General features: G+C 31.7%; 1 pseudogene; it reads right to left on the bottom strand.

The window, feature by feature from the left end:
• Positions 1–3,695: 3,695 nt before the first annotated feature.
• Positions 3,696–12,967, bottom strand: part of LOC149543550 (lysine-specific demethylase JMJ13-like) — a 67,019-nt pseudogene continuing 57,747 nt past the window's right edge.

The following is a 12,967-nucleotide window of genomic DNA, read 5'->3' as shown; positions in this document are numbered from 1 at the left end:
AGTATATACATGGAAGGTATTTATCTCGAGGCTTGTGATTCTAGGTTATAGATTGGATATGTTAATGATGTGAGATTCACTTGGTATATGTTTGGAGGTATGGATAGTTGGATGGGTTGGCACTTTTTGCAAGTGCTATTTTAGATATGGATAGTTGACAACTATGGATACATATAATTACCTTTTGAATCATGTGCTTGACATTTTAGTTGGTACAAGATTTTATGACCTTCTAATGCAATAGGTTCGGTGGCTTTCTCATTGGATGGCTTCTATGTATGTTTGGTGGAAGTAGCATAATAGGAAGTGAGATCATTAATGTTTGAGATGCTATATACTTTGATTTTTTTGTAGGTACAAGGATGGAGCACATGGTGTACTTTGATCCATGATGGTGGATGTGCTTAAAGGGATTGTTCCCTTGTTCATTATTTGGCTATTAATTGACCCTAGGCAATGTATATAACAAGTGGGAGTTTTTTGAGATTATGTGTGTTGCACACATTGCATAATATTATTCTATTGTATTATTTTATTTTACTATGTAATGTTGCACCTAAGAGAACCTATAATGACATGCAACATGTAAAGATTCCCATGGGATATACTTGATGAGTTGTATTCTAACATTCTGATAATATTTGATGTAATTATTTAATATTGGGAAAAGAATTAAATGTCCAATATTAAATATGGGGTCAAATGCCTAAGTAGCACATGGTTTTAGCACATGGTTTATGTAATACCACTTGGTGGTTTTGTGGGACTTGCTACTATATAAAAAGCCACAAGGGTAGTTGTAGAGATAAGAGACAAAAAGGAAAAAGGTGAAAAGAGAAAGAGTTGAGTAGGAGAAGGCTTGATAGGTTAGCCAAGGGAGCATTTGTGAAGGTTGAAGGCATGACATGATATGTGTGGGTTCATGCTTGTTCACATGGATTGCTTGATTATGGCTATGGGTTTGAAGGCTTCAATGGTTGTATTGCAATGATATTTTTTTGCTAAATAATAAATGGTAATGGATGCTTTGGAGACTAGGTTTTTCCCCCAATGAGGGTATCACAAGGTATATCTCACTAGTAAATTTTGACCCATTTTTTGATGAAATTTGGTTGAAATTTCTGCCGATGTTGGTCAAATTTGTGACTAAAATTTTGATGAACCCTCTAATTGGTTAGAATTTTGACCAAATGTTTGGTCAAAATAGGCTATATTTTGTATGAGCATTATTGGTTGCAATTGGTCAAAATTTTGACCAAACTTCGTCAAAATGGCCACCAAAGTGTGGTCGAAAGTTCGATCAATTCTAGTCTATCAACAACTAGGAAGCCATATCATGACCAAAAAATTAGTCAAAATTTTGACCAATATTAATTGAAATGGACACCAAATTGTGGTCAAAATTTTGATAGATTATGGTCTATCAATGACCATGATGTCATACTCACAACCAAAGAATTGGTCAAAATTTTGACCAAAACTTGGTGGAAATGTTGACCAAGATTGGTCAAAATTGTGACCAATCTCATTTGTTTTAAAAAAATACAATAGAGGTGAAAGGGTGTGAAAAAATCCCAATTGGGATGAATAATGATGGGGAATTATGTTAGGAGAGAGTGATAGTGATGAATGTTGAAGATTTGTGGTTGATGAAAGGCTGAATGAAATTGGTGGTCGAGGTGTTAATCTACATAATGTCCAACTATGGTGGTTGTTAAAGATAGAGATTAAAATTGTTGTGGATTTGGGAATGGGCTTCTTCTTATTCATGTTGTGGGAATTGTGGTGGTCTAGTAAAGGTTATTTGGTACTAAATTATGTGCAACAATGACAACATGAGTATACACGATGGGCATTTTAGTGGCCTCCTAAAACTTATTTGGTAATGAATTGTCTACAATTTCTTTTCAAGTTCTAAGTATCAGTTGGATTGATGGAGAAGAATGGCACTCCAAATAGTGAAGGTTTGAAGGGAATCTCTCTCCTTAAATAGAATATATAATATATCTTGGTCATTAGTTTTAATATTAGAAAGTATTAGAGAACAAAAACTTGGCAAATAAAGTTCATGTGAAAGCTCCCAAATATAATATAGAATAATTTAAAACGTACCATTGCTTTCATCTTCAAAGAGAATTTCTTGGCATCATATGGATTCACCTTCATATCAATATTGAGATCGGAGAATGATTTGGGGATTTTTAGTCCCTCTAGAAGTGCTTCATTGTTTTCCTGCAAGAGAAGTTGGTATATGTCTCTTCCTATTCTCTACAAAATGCCACATGCTCTAAGGTTAGATTCCAATAAGTGTAGAAGTCCCAAGATAGAAAAAAATTAATCATTCCTCATTATAGTTATGTGAATAGGGTTAGTATTTTAATATTTATCTTGATTTTCTATATCAATGGAGCTTCTTAGCACATCTTAAGAAGCAAGGAAATTCAGGAAAATATTACCTATTCCAATGAACTAGAAGACTGCCAAAAGCTAGTTAAGTATCAATGGAGCTTCTTATCACATCTTAAGCGGTAGCAAAGGAGCACAAATGGTCAAATGACCTATTGACTAAAACATTTAATATCATGATAATTTACATCTTAATCTATTACTGCTAAACCTAATCAAAATAAGCCATAAAGTACCTAGAACATACCAACAATGAATATCATAAAGCATGACAAACTTAATTAGTATCTATGTGTGCAATAGTCATAGTGGATAAGTGAAGAATAAAGATATAATCCTATGGTTATTAACACATTTTTGATGTGATGCATAAAAATGGTAGGAGAAGATCAAAAGGATATGGTCACATGAAATTAGTCTAAGGGTGGCTTCAAATGGAAGAACTCAGTCCAATGATCAAGAAAATAGTGTCAAAAGCTATTCAAAGCCTAATCAAAAGAAATGAAATAACATTTTTTATAGGTTGTAGGCCAATCATGGTCCTACATATCCCAATTTTTGCATCCTTATTTGTTTCCTTGAATTTTTTTTCCAAATGTTCTAATAAGATAATGACTATGATATGGTAGGAAAACATTAAAGCCCTTGTTGAGGGATGAATATAAAGAATTGTAAACATTGATTAGTTAAAAACTTGTAATTTAATACCAAATAAATTGTATATAACAATTCAAGAAAAAGCCACTATCTTAACAATCTTAGCCAGAACTAAATATGAAAATACTTCCTATGGTGACCTATTAGTAGATGAATATAAATATATGTTATTAATATTTATTATTCTAGGGGATTACATGGTAGGACAAACCTATCTTGGAGGTGGTAAATTTTTTAATGCAACCTTGGATGGAGCACCATCAAGTACACTAATGCAATTTTTATACCGAACTTCTTCCATGGAAAGTTTATCTATTTTCCCTTCAACTTACACAAAATCAAGCTTATGTACCAAATAGATCATCAACATAAATCTCAAAGAATCAAATTAAAACTGAATTTGTAAAATTATGATGTCTTGAGCTCCCTTTATATCATCTAGCCCATAAGGAATCTTTTCACCACACTTTCATAGAACATAAAATGCAAGTTCCTACTTAAGAACTCTATTGTAGCCATTTAGTGGATCAATAATAAGCTTTCTATAGAGAAGAATCAATAAATATTAGAAATTTGAATTACAATCAAGAGGTTTCTTAATACTGACATTCATAATCTACTTTGTTCATAATCTACAACGAAAAGCAAAAAGAAAACTTGTAAGAAAGCAATTTGAACAGTAAAAATACCAAACCACCCTCATTGGAAGATTCCTTGTCAGAACCAAAATATGTTCCATTATTTTGGCTGCAACATACTGAAGAAGAAAGAACACAATTTTGATTTTGCTCTAAAATGATACTAGAGTATGGAACATAATCATTGTGTTCATCAAGAAATATATGTAGCTCTTTCAAAGATTCTTCCAACACTCCCTCCTCTTGTTCAAATTCTTGGGCTACTGCTTCCATTACAGATATATCATCTTTCAAGTAGATGATTGGTATGTAACCACATGCACATTTTATTGTTGCAAATTAAAAAATACCAAGGCATGCAGAAAATCACTAAAAGGGTCTAATATATAGTTAATACCAATTTTCATGGTAAACAATTTGTCATTGAAAGCCATATTGTGTATACAGAGGATAACCACATAGATAATGCATTTGTAACTACTAGTCAAATTGCCACTTCATGAAATAAAATCCATTTTGAAGTAAACCAACAATTATGAGGAAAAGTTTTCTCGAGATCATCTTTGATGTCCAATGAAACATAAAGGATGAATGATCAAAACTAAGAATGAAAAGAAAGCCATATTATGATTTAAACACATAGTGTGCATGTTGGATTGGCATATGCCAAGTGCAACATAGCACCAATGATTATAGACACTGCATAGTACATTTTTGTTATAACCCAAAGAGTAAAATATATGTGCTTCCTTCTTCTTCAGTAACCAACAAGACTAATGTTGATGTCTTATATGGTGAAAAAATGCAATCTTCATGAAGTGCTGCACTCTTGTGGAACTTGGTCTATTGTTTGCATGAATCATTGCCTCTTTACACAATTGTTGCTCATTAGGATGTATTTGTACTCTGTTCAAATTTTCATTTTATTTATAGGCTATTGCCCCAAATGGAAACCAATCAACTAATGTAAAATTTACTACCTCATCACAATTAAAAGATACAACAATGTTTTAATATGTCAATTAAAATTTACTTCACTTGAGTAATATAATCAACAATTTTAAGAAATCAGCCAGACATAGTTAACAAAATTAACTCAACAAAAAAATCTTTCCTATGTCTTTACCATGACCAAAGCCTACATGGTATGCTTGACGAAATGAAATTAAAAACTCCCCATGCTCTTGTACAACCTTACAAAGAGGAACTCCATGGTCACATAATATTTTGGTGGAAACATTGTATTTTTTCCTATCAATAAACTGAAAGCTGCATCTTCTTCATCTTGCATGGCCATTTCTATGCCATGCACATGTTCCACAACTACATTTTCAAAATTATTAGCTTCATGTTTAAGAACACCATACCATGTCTTAGGTGCACCACAATGGTGATAGTTAATGCTACCATGAAAAGAGAACAATTAAATAAATAAATTTCCAAAAATAGTGTAATTTTAAATTCACAATAGTGCCTATCATCATGTCAAATATGATGATCCTCAAAGAATAAAATATAGTACATATTTTATATTAGACTTACCTGTATAAGTAGTGATCTTCAACATGCCATGAAAACATGCTAAAAAGCATTCCAATGTAAAGCATTGGATCACTCACCCCCTGCACCAATTAGAATGGAACTTTAGTTGGGTACAAATAACAAAAATGGAAGCTGCTACATATTTTGAACTGCTAAAAACACCACCCATATTCACTAGGACTAGACAAGCTACATACAAAAGTGTTACCAGAATTGGAGCTTCAAATAGGTGCAAAATATATTTTAGAAGTCTTGAAATATCCTACATGCACCCAAGAAAGGCAAGGTATCAGTAGAAGAAGTTAGAGACTTATGGCATAAAGTATTCAAAAATTGGCAACGAGAAATATGATTTTCATAAAAAGCATCTATAAGACTATGAGTAATGCATGATGTGTAGTTAGCATCATAAAAACTACAAGAAATGAACAAAAATACCTAAAGTCCCATTGATCCATAAATAATTAGCTTGGAAAAATTACATGCAAAAATGGTGAAGGAGCCCTAGGTCCTGAATAAGGTGGCCAAACACAAAGGAGGAGAATACTGAAGGTCAATAAGTGTCCAAGATGACACAAGTTAGTTGAGGCATTCTTATTATGCATTTAAGCAATTTGATTTCATGTTATGCTAAGGTTACAAGCAAAGTCAAATGGTGGTCAACGATTGCTCAAACATTGGGAGTTGACCAAAAATCATCATTTTAAATTTTAATAAAGCTTTTTCATGTTTTGGTATAGTTGGGTAGCCATTGTGAAGTTTTTGTGTTAAGGTTTTGGAAAAAAATGTAAAAATTGCAATAAAAGTTGTTATGCAACTTTTTTGCATCTTTTCTTGCAAAATTTTGGAAGCTCAATAGTTAGAACTATGTTTGGATTAAAAATGGGTAGGTGAAGTTGTAAGGTCAATGTAAGGGATACATATTGTTTATCTTCCACCTAGAGGGGGTTGATATGCTATGTACGAATTTGGAGTGGCTAATATAGACTTTTTGAAGCGAATTTATGCATAGTCAGCAAGCATCTTTCCTTATTTGATTGTATGGTGATAGTAAGTGACTAAATCCATTATTATAAAGTTTTATCTTTGTTCTTAAATGAAGGAAATGATTGTGTTGTTCTAATATGATAAGTTAATAGTTAGTCTTGGCTTATTCTTTACCTCTTGTTTCCCCTAGATTGTGATAAGGTTTTGTATGTACATATTGTTCTCTCTTAATACCCACAGTGAAACTTCCTAGTACTTGGTGAAAAGGAAGGTTTGGACGTGTAAGTGACATGCATGGTGATTTTTTTTTATGCTCTTTATTAAACTAAGATATAATAACCACATGCAGGGATTGTTATCTCTATTTTTGACGTGCTGATTGACCAAGAACATAACAAATAGGTCATTTTATGAGATATGGAGAATGGAGATTTGGTGGAAAATAAGAAATTATGATGCCAATGGTGATGGGAGAGAAAAATTTATCATGGGTTTCGAGGTTATGAGCCTACAAGGCTAAACAACAATTTGAAGCCATAAAGCCTATAAACTAGGGCTCAAGAGGAAAGGGCTTTTGAGTTGAGATCCTAAACCCATATTTGGAATTTAGATATGGTTTTTCATGTAATAAAATATGCTGAAATTTATTTGGAAGGTTTTTTGTAATTTTTGGGAGTTTAGAGTTATTGTGGGTAAAATAGGGCCACTAGGATTGAGCCCCTTTTAGGCCTCCTAGTGTAACTTGAGGTTTTGGTGTAGTGAGAATCCCTAGACCTATCAGTTGGCCAAGAAACTTTGTGGAATAGTGGAGAAGATGTTTTAGGGTATATTCATTGTTACATATCAAAATAATAATTGCAAAGCTCTGTGGAAGCAATTAATTTGTTACTCCCTTATAACCATAAAAGTAAAGTCCACACCCCATCACTATCTAATTAATGAAGCAATCTGCAATCAAAAACAAAATACCACTTTTTATTTACTGACCTTATTCTTTTGACAGCCTACCACTATAAGCATATACACTATAATTAACATATGCTTGATACAACAAGAAGCCGATTGAATTGTCAAACTTCAATAATATCCATACATCATGATACATAATTGTCTAAGATCATACATTAGATGTCAATATTCACATCATACATCTAGAATACATAAATAGATATAATATTACAACATGAATGAAAGTAAAAATTTGGCATACTTATAAACAAATCACGTGGTTTAAATTCATTGTAGGAATAAATACCTTGTATGGTGCTTTTCTTGTGCTCATTGCATCATTTTCATTGAAAATTGAAACTATGCATAGCTCTAGCAAAGAACCTATAATTTCATTCAATTATTTTCTAAACTTTGAATCCTTGAATTCATTATTAGTTACAAGAAGTTTAGATGATGCAACATCTAGTTGCATGATAGCAAGACATACTTTAATTTGTGTAATGTATTGAAATAAATTATCTTTCTTATTTATCTCCTAAGAAAGTATATTGAGTGTTAGAAATATCGAAATCATAAATAAGATTAAGGCTATTTTCAACTTGAATAAATAGACTATCATACAGAGCCATGAGACCACTTTCCCAAAAAAAACACGTAGTTTTCCATCAAGTTCCACATATGGTTTTTGGAGATCTACAAAACTATTCAATATTGTAGACATCAATGTCAATATAATAGAGTTATTTAATCTTATTTGATAAAAGAACAAAGATTTGGTTTTAAATTCTATGCACTATCTTTTTGAGGTGATTGTAGAGCATTATAAACAAATACTTTTGTAGGAATTTTCTCCCCTCTTTCCTTAGCGATGTGCTAAAAATCTAGCATAAATTTTCCACCTTGCTCATAGAGATCACTACAATAGTTGTTATTATTAGGCAGTGTTATTTGTCCACTCACTGCTATACTCAAATGACTGATATTTTGGAGTAGCAGCACATGATCATTGCTCGTATTCAGGTTCAACAGATAGTTATTCTGTGAAAGAATCATAGTGTTATCTCCATTAGGTTCTTCCATTGATAGTCTTGTATCAACAAGCCAACTAAGTTATCATCATATGATCTAATAGACCCTTATAATCCATATATAGTCCTTCTCTTCACCAACTATTAGAAAGAACCAATAAATTAAAGAGTACATTTCATATAGAAATGATGAATCTTATAAGGTATTGAGTCTCAACCCCTTTACCACTAATCATTGTTCATGTCCCATATGTATCAGATTTAATTACTAAAGTGTATCAAATTTGTATAATCTATACTAGTTAATTATTTTCTCTTCTCAAATAGACTATGAGATAGTTTTTAGTATCAATGCTAATCATAATACAGAAGGTTGGTGTAATCATGTGTTGGACATGATTTTATTTTTTAACAAAAATATTGCAAGTTTTAAATTCAATACTATAATGAAATTAGATTTCTATTATAGGTGGTGAATTCAATGCTATAATGAATCCTAGAGAAAAATAGCAGAGAATCTCCAAAGAATCTCAATAAAAATTGATTTCAATATACTTTCTTATCCGATATCCTCCCTCATTCTAGTTCAAACCACTTTGTAGTTGAGATGAATATCATTGAGGATTCACTCCCAAAACAATGTCCTTTCAAGTTTGGAAAAATGTGGGTAAGGGATGAAAACCTAATGAATACAATAGAATAGTAGTTGAAGGAAGCAGAGGTATCAAGATCAAAATTATATTGCTTGGTAACTAAGCTAAAGATGATCAAGAATAAATTGCTACTTTGGTAATAGTTTTGAAGCAAAAGAAAGAATAGAGTAGGAAATTGAGGAGCCTAAAAGGGTAGTGTTGATAAAGGAATGAACACAAAACTCTATCTCAAAGAAAAGAAACTATTAGGAAGATATCCTTGGTATGTTAGTTTGAGCTTCACTTGGTTTCTAGAATACTTTATTATTCTCTACCTAAGAAGGAAAACCACATGAAGGTGGAAGCTCATCTGGCCTCACCCCACCTTCCCCTAACATCAATCTAAATTCCCCATTATCATCTAATTACATACTTCATTCATTCATTCATCCATTTATGAACTATAATATTCAATCAATACAATCACATAACATTCATTAATATGATATAAAATTCATTAATACACAATACTAATCAAGAATTCCTTAACACATAAAAATATTCATTAACATGAAATAAAAATCAATATTAATACACAAAATTCATAGATAATTACTTAAAAAAAATTTCTTTCATTATCCAACAAAGTTTATCAAACAAGGTTTATCAAAGAGCATTTTTAAAAAATCATTTCTTATTTTTGTTTTTCTTAACTCTCTTAAGAAAAAGGCTAATAGGAGAATCAATATGTTCCTCATTCTCCTCCTCTTGTGGCACATTTAACGTCAAATTATGATGCCTCATCCTATTTCGAGGAGTAGGAGGCTACTGCACTACAGGGGGCTCTATTGCACTACAGGGGGCTCTATTGCAAGAACAAGTAAATGGGTTAAATTGGCATACTCTTTTCCTTTTCTATCTATTTAAAGTATTTAATTAACTAGTACAAAACAACATGCATTTATCTTACTTGAAAATTCCATGTCATGTACATTAACATTTTGATCTGTCGCTACGTCAACATGATGAACACTTGGAACATGCTCCACTCCTTCACCATGATGTTCAACATGCTCTGAAATATTCAAAAAAATGTTACACGCCAAATTGTAACTGAAGATGTTAAATTGTATTCATAATTGTGTAATTTATTTCCAATAGAAAATTAATACTTCCACCACTATAATGCACATCATGGCCTTCATCACACGCAAATTTTGTGATAAGATATGAAGGCTATAGTGAAATGTTATGCACATTATTATGCAATAAATTTATGCTTGAAACTAACACCAAAAAAGAAATTTATCAACTATTCAATTTGATTAATTTTCATTTGACCAATTTACTTGTCTCATTTGATGCACCAGATTCTTGGGTATGGCTTTTAGATTCTTGGCGTAGGCATGCAACCACGACTTTATAGCCTTCCTTCAAGGCAAATTTTTTATCTTCATCCATGAGCTCTACATTTCTATGCCCTATATTTTATGTTTAATATCATTAGTTTTGCATATATGACTTGATTAAACAAAATTGTTTGTAACATTATATAGAAAAATTTATATGAAATTTTATTACTGCTACTTACAAGTTGAGATTGAAGATTCATATAGCAACCAGAGCCAAGTTTGTGTTGGCCAACCTTTTCTAGTCTTGCTTTTGCGGCCACTGATGTGTCTTATAGTCTATGAATAGTTTGAAATATGTTAGATTATATATTTATAAATATCACTAATTAGTGCATGATTACAGTCTACTTAATACTATCATGACATACCTTCTTTTTCCCTCTTCTGGTTCATTTACTTTATTATCACATAGCTTTTTCTCTTTTGCATTTTCTATTATCCACTCCATGGGTGGAATCATAGGAGGATGGTTGTACTTTAGGTTCTCTTTTAGACCCCTTATATATTGGTCCCTCATAGTCTTTATGTTTTTATGCTCTTTTGACAAGTAGGGTAGTGTCAAAAATGTTTATTCCAAAAAGGTCCTCAAAAGATGTAATGAGCTGATTTTTTAATTCAGGACCCTAGTCATTCCACCTTTAAAAAAAAAAATTTTTGTTAGATCAATAACTTTAATATAGTACAATAAATGAAAGAAAAGAAAAATATTGTAGCAATGATATGAAACTACATGCCTTTTACGTATGGTGGGTCCAAATAACCTCAATGTCATATCAAAAATATGATAAAATAAAACATTATTTCCTACAAAAAAATCATGGGATTATTAGTCCAAAATGAGTTATGTATAAGTAAACTAAAATTACATTGGAAATAATAATAGTTTTAAAGCACCTAGAAGCTTTCATAATTTTAACAGAAACATAGTTTCCTTGTTTACCAATAATTTCCCCGAAAATGAACCAGTACTAGTCATACAAACTGCTCTAGAAATGGTTTAGTTTCAGTAGTACTAGTCTCTATTGCTGCTCTATCAACTGAAGGTCTATCTATTAGTGCACAAAATAGGTCCATGAGTATAAAATCCACCCAACAAAAATAATAATGGATGATTAGCACATTACAAAATATAACAAAACAAGGTTTTACTAGATGTACTTGGCATAGTTGAGAATGTTTGCATGCTCCTTGTTGTTGACAATGCACTCAACAATATTGGAGTGATGACTGAAGGAGGCATCCACACTTCATCATGAGCTGAAAAATACAATATTGTTAGCAAAGACATTTGCAATGGATAAAGATAAAATGGGATACTAACAAGAAGCATCTGAAAATAAAAGTTAAGTGTTATAATGTTGATGGACACAAAGAATGTTGCAAGAGTTTCACTTTCAACATTATATGTCCTATTTCAACACTGAGTAATTGCCTTAAATAAACTCAATGGTTTAATAATACTATAATTTTCAGTAATGTTGTTGGTGTAGGAGCACCCTGACTATCTCCCATGGAATCTTGAGTCATTTTAGTGTGTTTTGAGCATTGATAGATTAGGGAATTAGTTGTTTCATATCATCTTATTAGGTGTTCAAATTAAGGTCATGTTGACCATTTTCTTATTTGAAGCAATATGGATCAAAGTGAGTAAAAAAGTAGGAAAATGCCATGCAAGGGCATGAATGGAGTATAATGAAATAATAAAAGGTCTTAATAATTAGTTTTAAAACCTATTTAGGGTGTCTAGGAAGCGTGAGAAATCATAAAATGCAAAATATGCAAAAAAGTGTAAAAATTGCCAAAAGAATGCTGTCAATAATTTCTTTGCAAAAATTGACAAAGTGTAGAGGTGAATAATCATTCATATTGTTCAAACCTCTTAGGGAGATGGAAATTCAGGTTTTTGTATAAAAAATTGTCATCTCATGTTAAGAGATAGGGGAGAATGTGTGGAGAAGAGAATCGAAGTGTTTTATATATAGTTGTGAAATGGAAATCAATATTTTGGTGTAATATTGCTACTATACTAGCATTTAGATTATAGTCCTTCTATCTTCTCTTTGAATTTATGGTTATGATGATATTTAAAGTTTCCTATTTGTGGTTAAGGAAATAGTACTTCTATCCTTGATTGAACATTTGTATGTTAGCATTATATTATTACCAAGAATACATTACTTGCTGCTTGGATAGTAAATTACGTATATTTTTAGAATATGAGGTGAGAAAAAATGCATGTTTTCATTCATGGAGATAGGGAAGGTGGTTTAAAATATTTTGTGTTATTAAGATTGTCCCTTCTCAAGTATATATTAGAACTCTATCCTCCCATATCGGCATGGACCAAGAATCAACGTATTGAGTATTGTTAGAAACAAAAAGATAGTGAATCAGCAACCTGTAATCCTATGGTAGATGTGAATAATGTTTCATAGATGTTTGAAGGTTGGCATATATACTTTGGGTGTTAAGAAACATTTCCAAAGAATGGAGTGGCTGAGATATTGAAGGTTGGGAGGCAACAACCATATTCAAAAAGGAAACCCAAATTATCAAAAGGGTTTGGAGATTTTGCCATTTACCAATGATTGGAAGCCCAAAAGTTAGAAGTTTGATATTGGCTTTGACAAGGTAATGTTGTATGGAAGTTTATTGGTTATTGTTCTTTGGAGAGTAGGTAAATTTGGAGTGAATTGATGTGTTGTAGGCTTATT

This window comes from Cupressus sempervirens, chromosome 8 (assembly GCF_028749045.1).
Source record: "Cupressus sempervirens isolate cs-2001-9-10 chromosome 8, ASM2874904v1, whole genome shotgun sequence".
Classification (NCBI taxonomy): Eukaryota; Viridiplantae; Streptophyta; class Pinopsida; order Cupressales; family Cupressaceae; genus Cupressus; species Cupressus sempervirens.
This window is presented reverse-complemented; position numbering and strand designations above follow the sequence as displayed.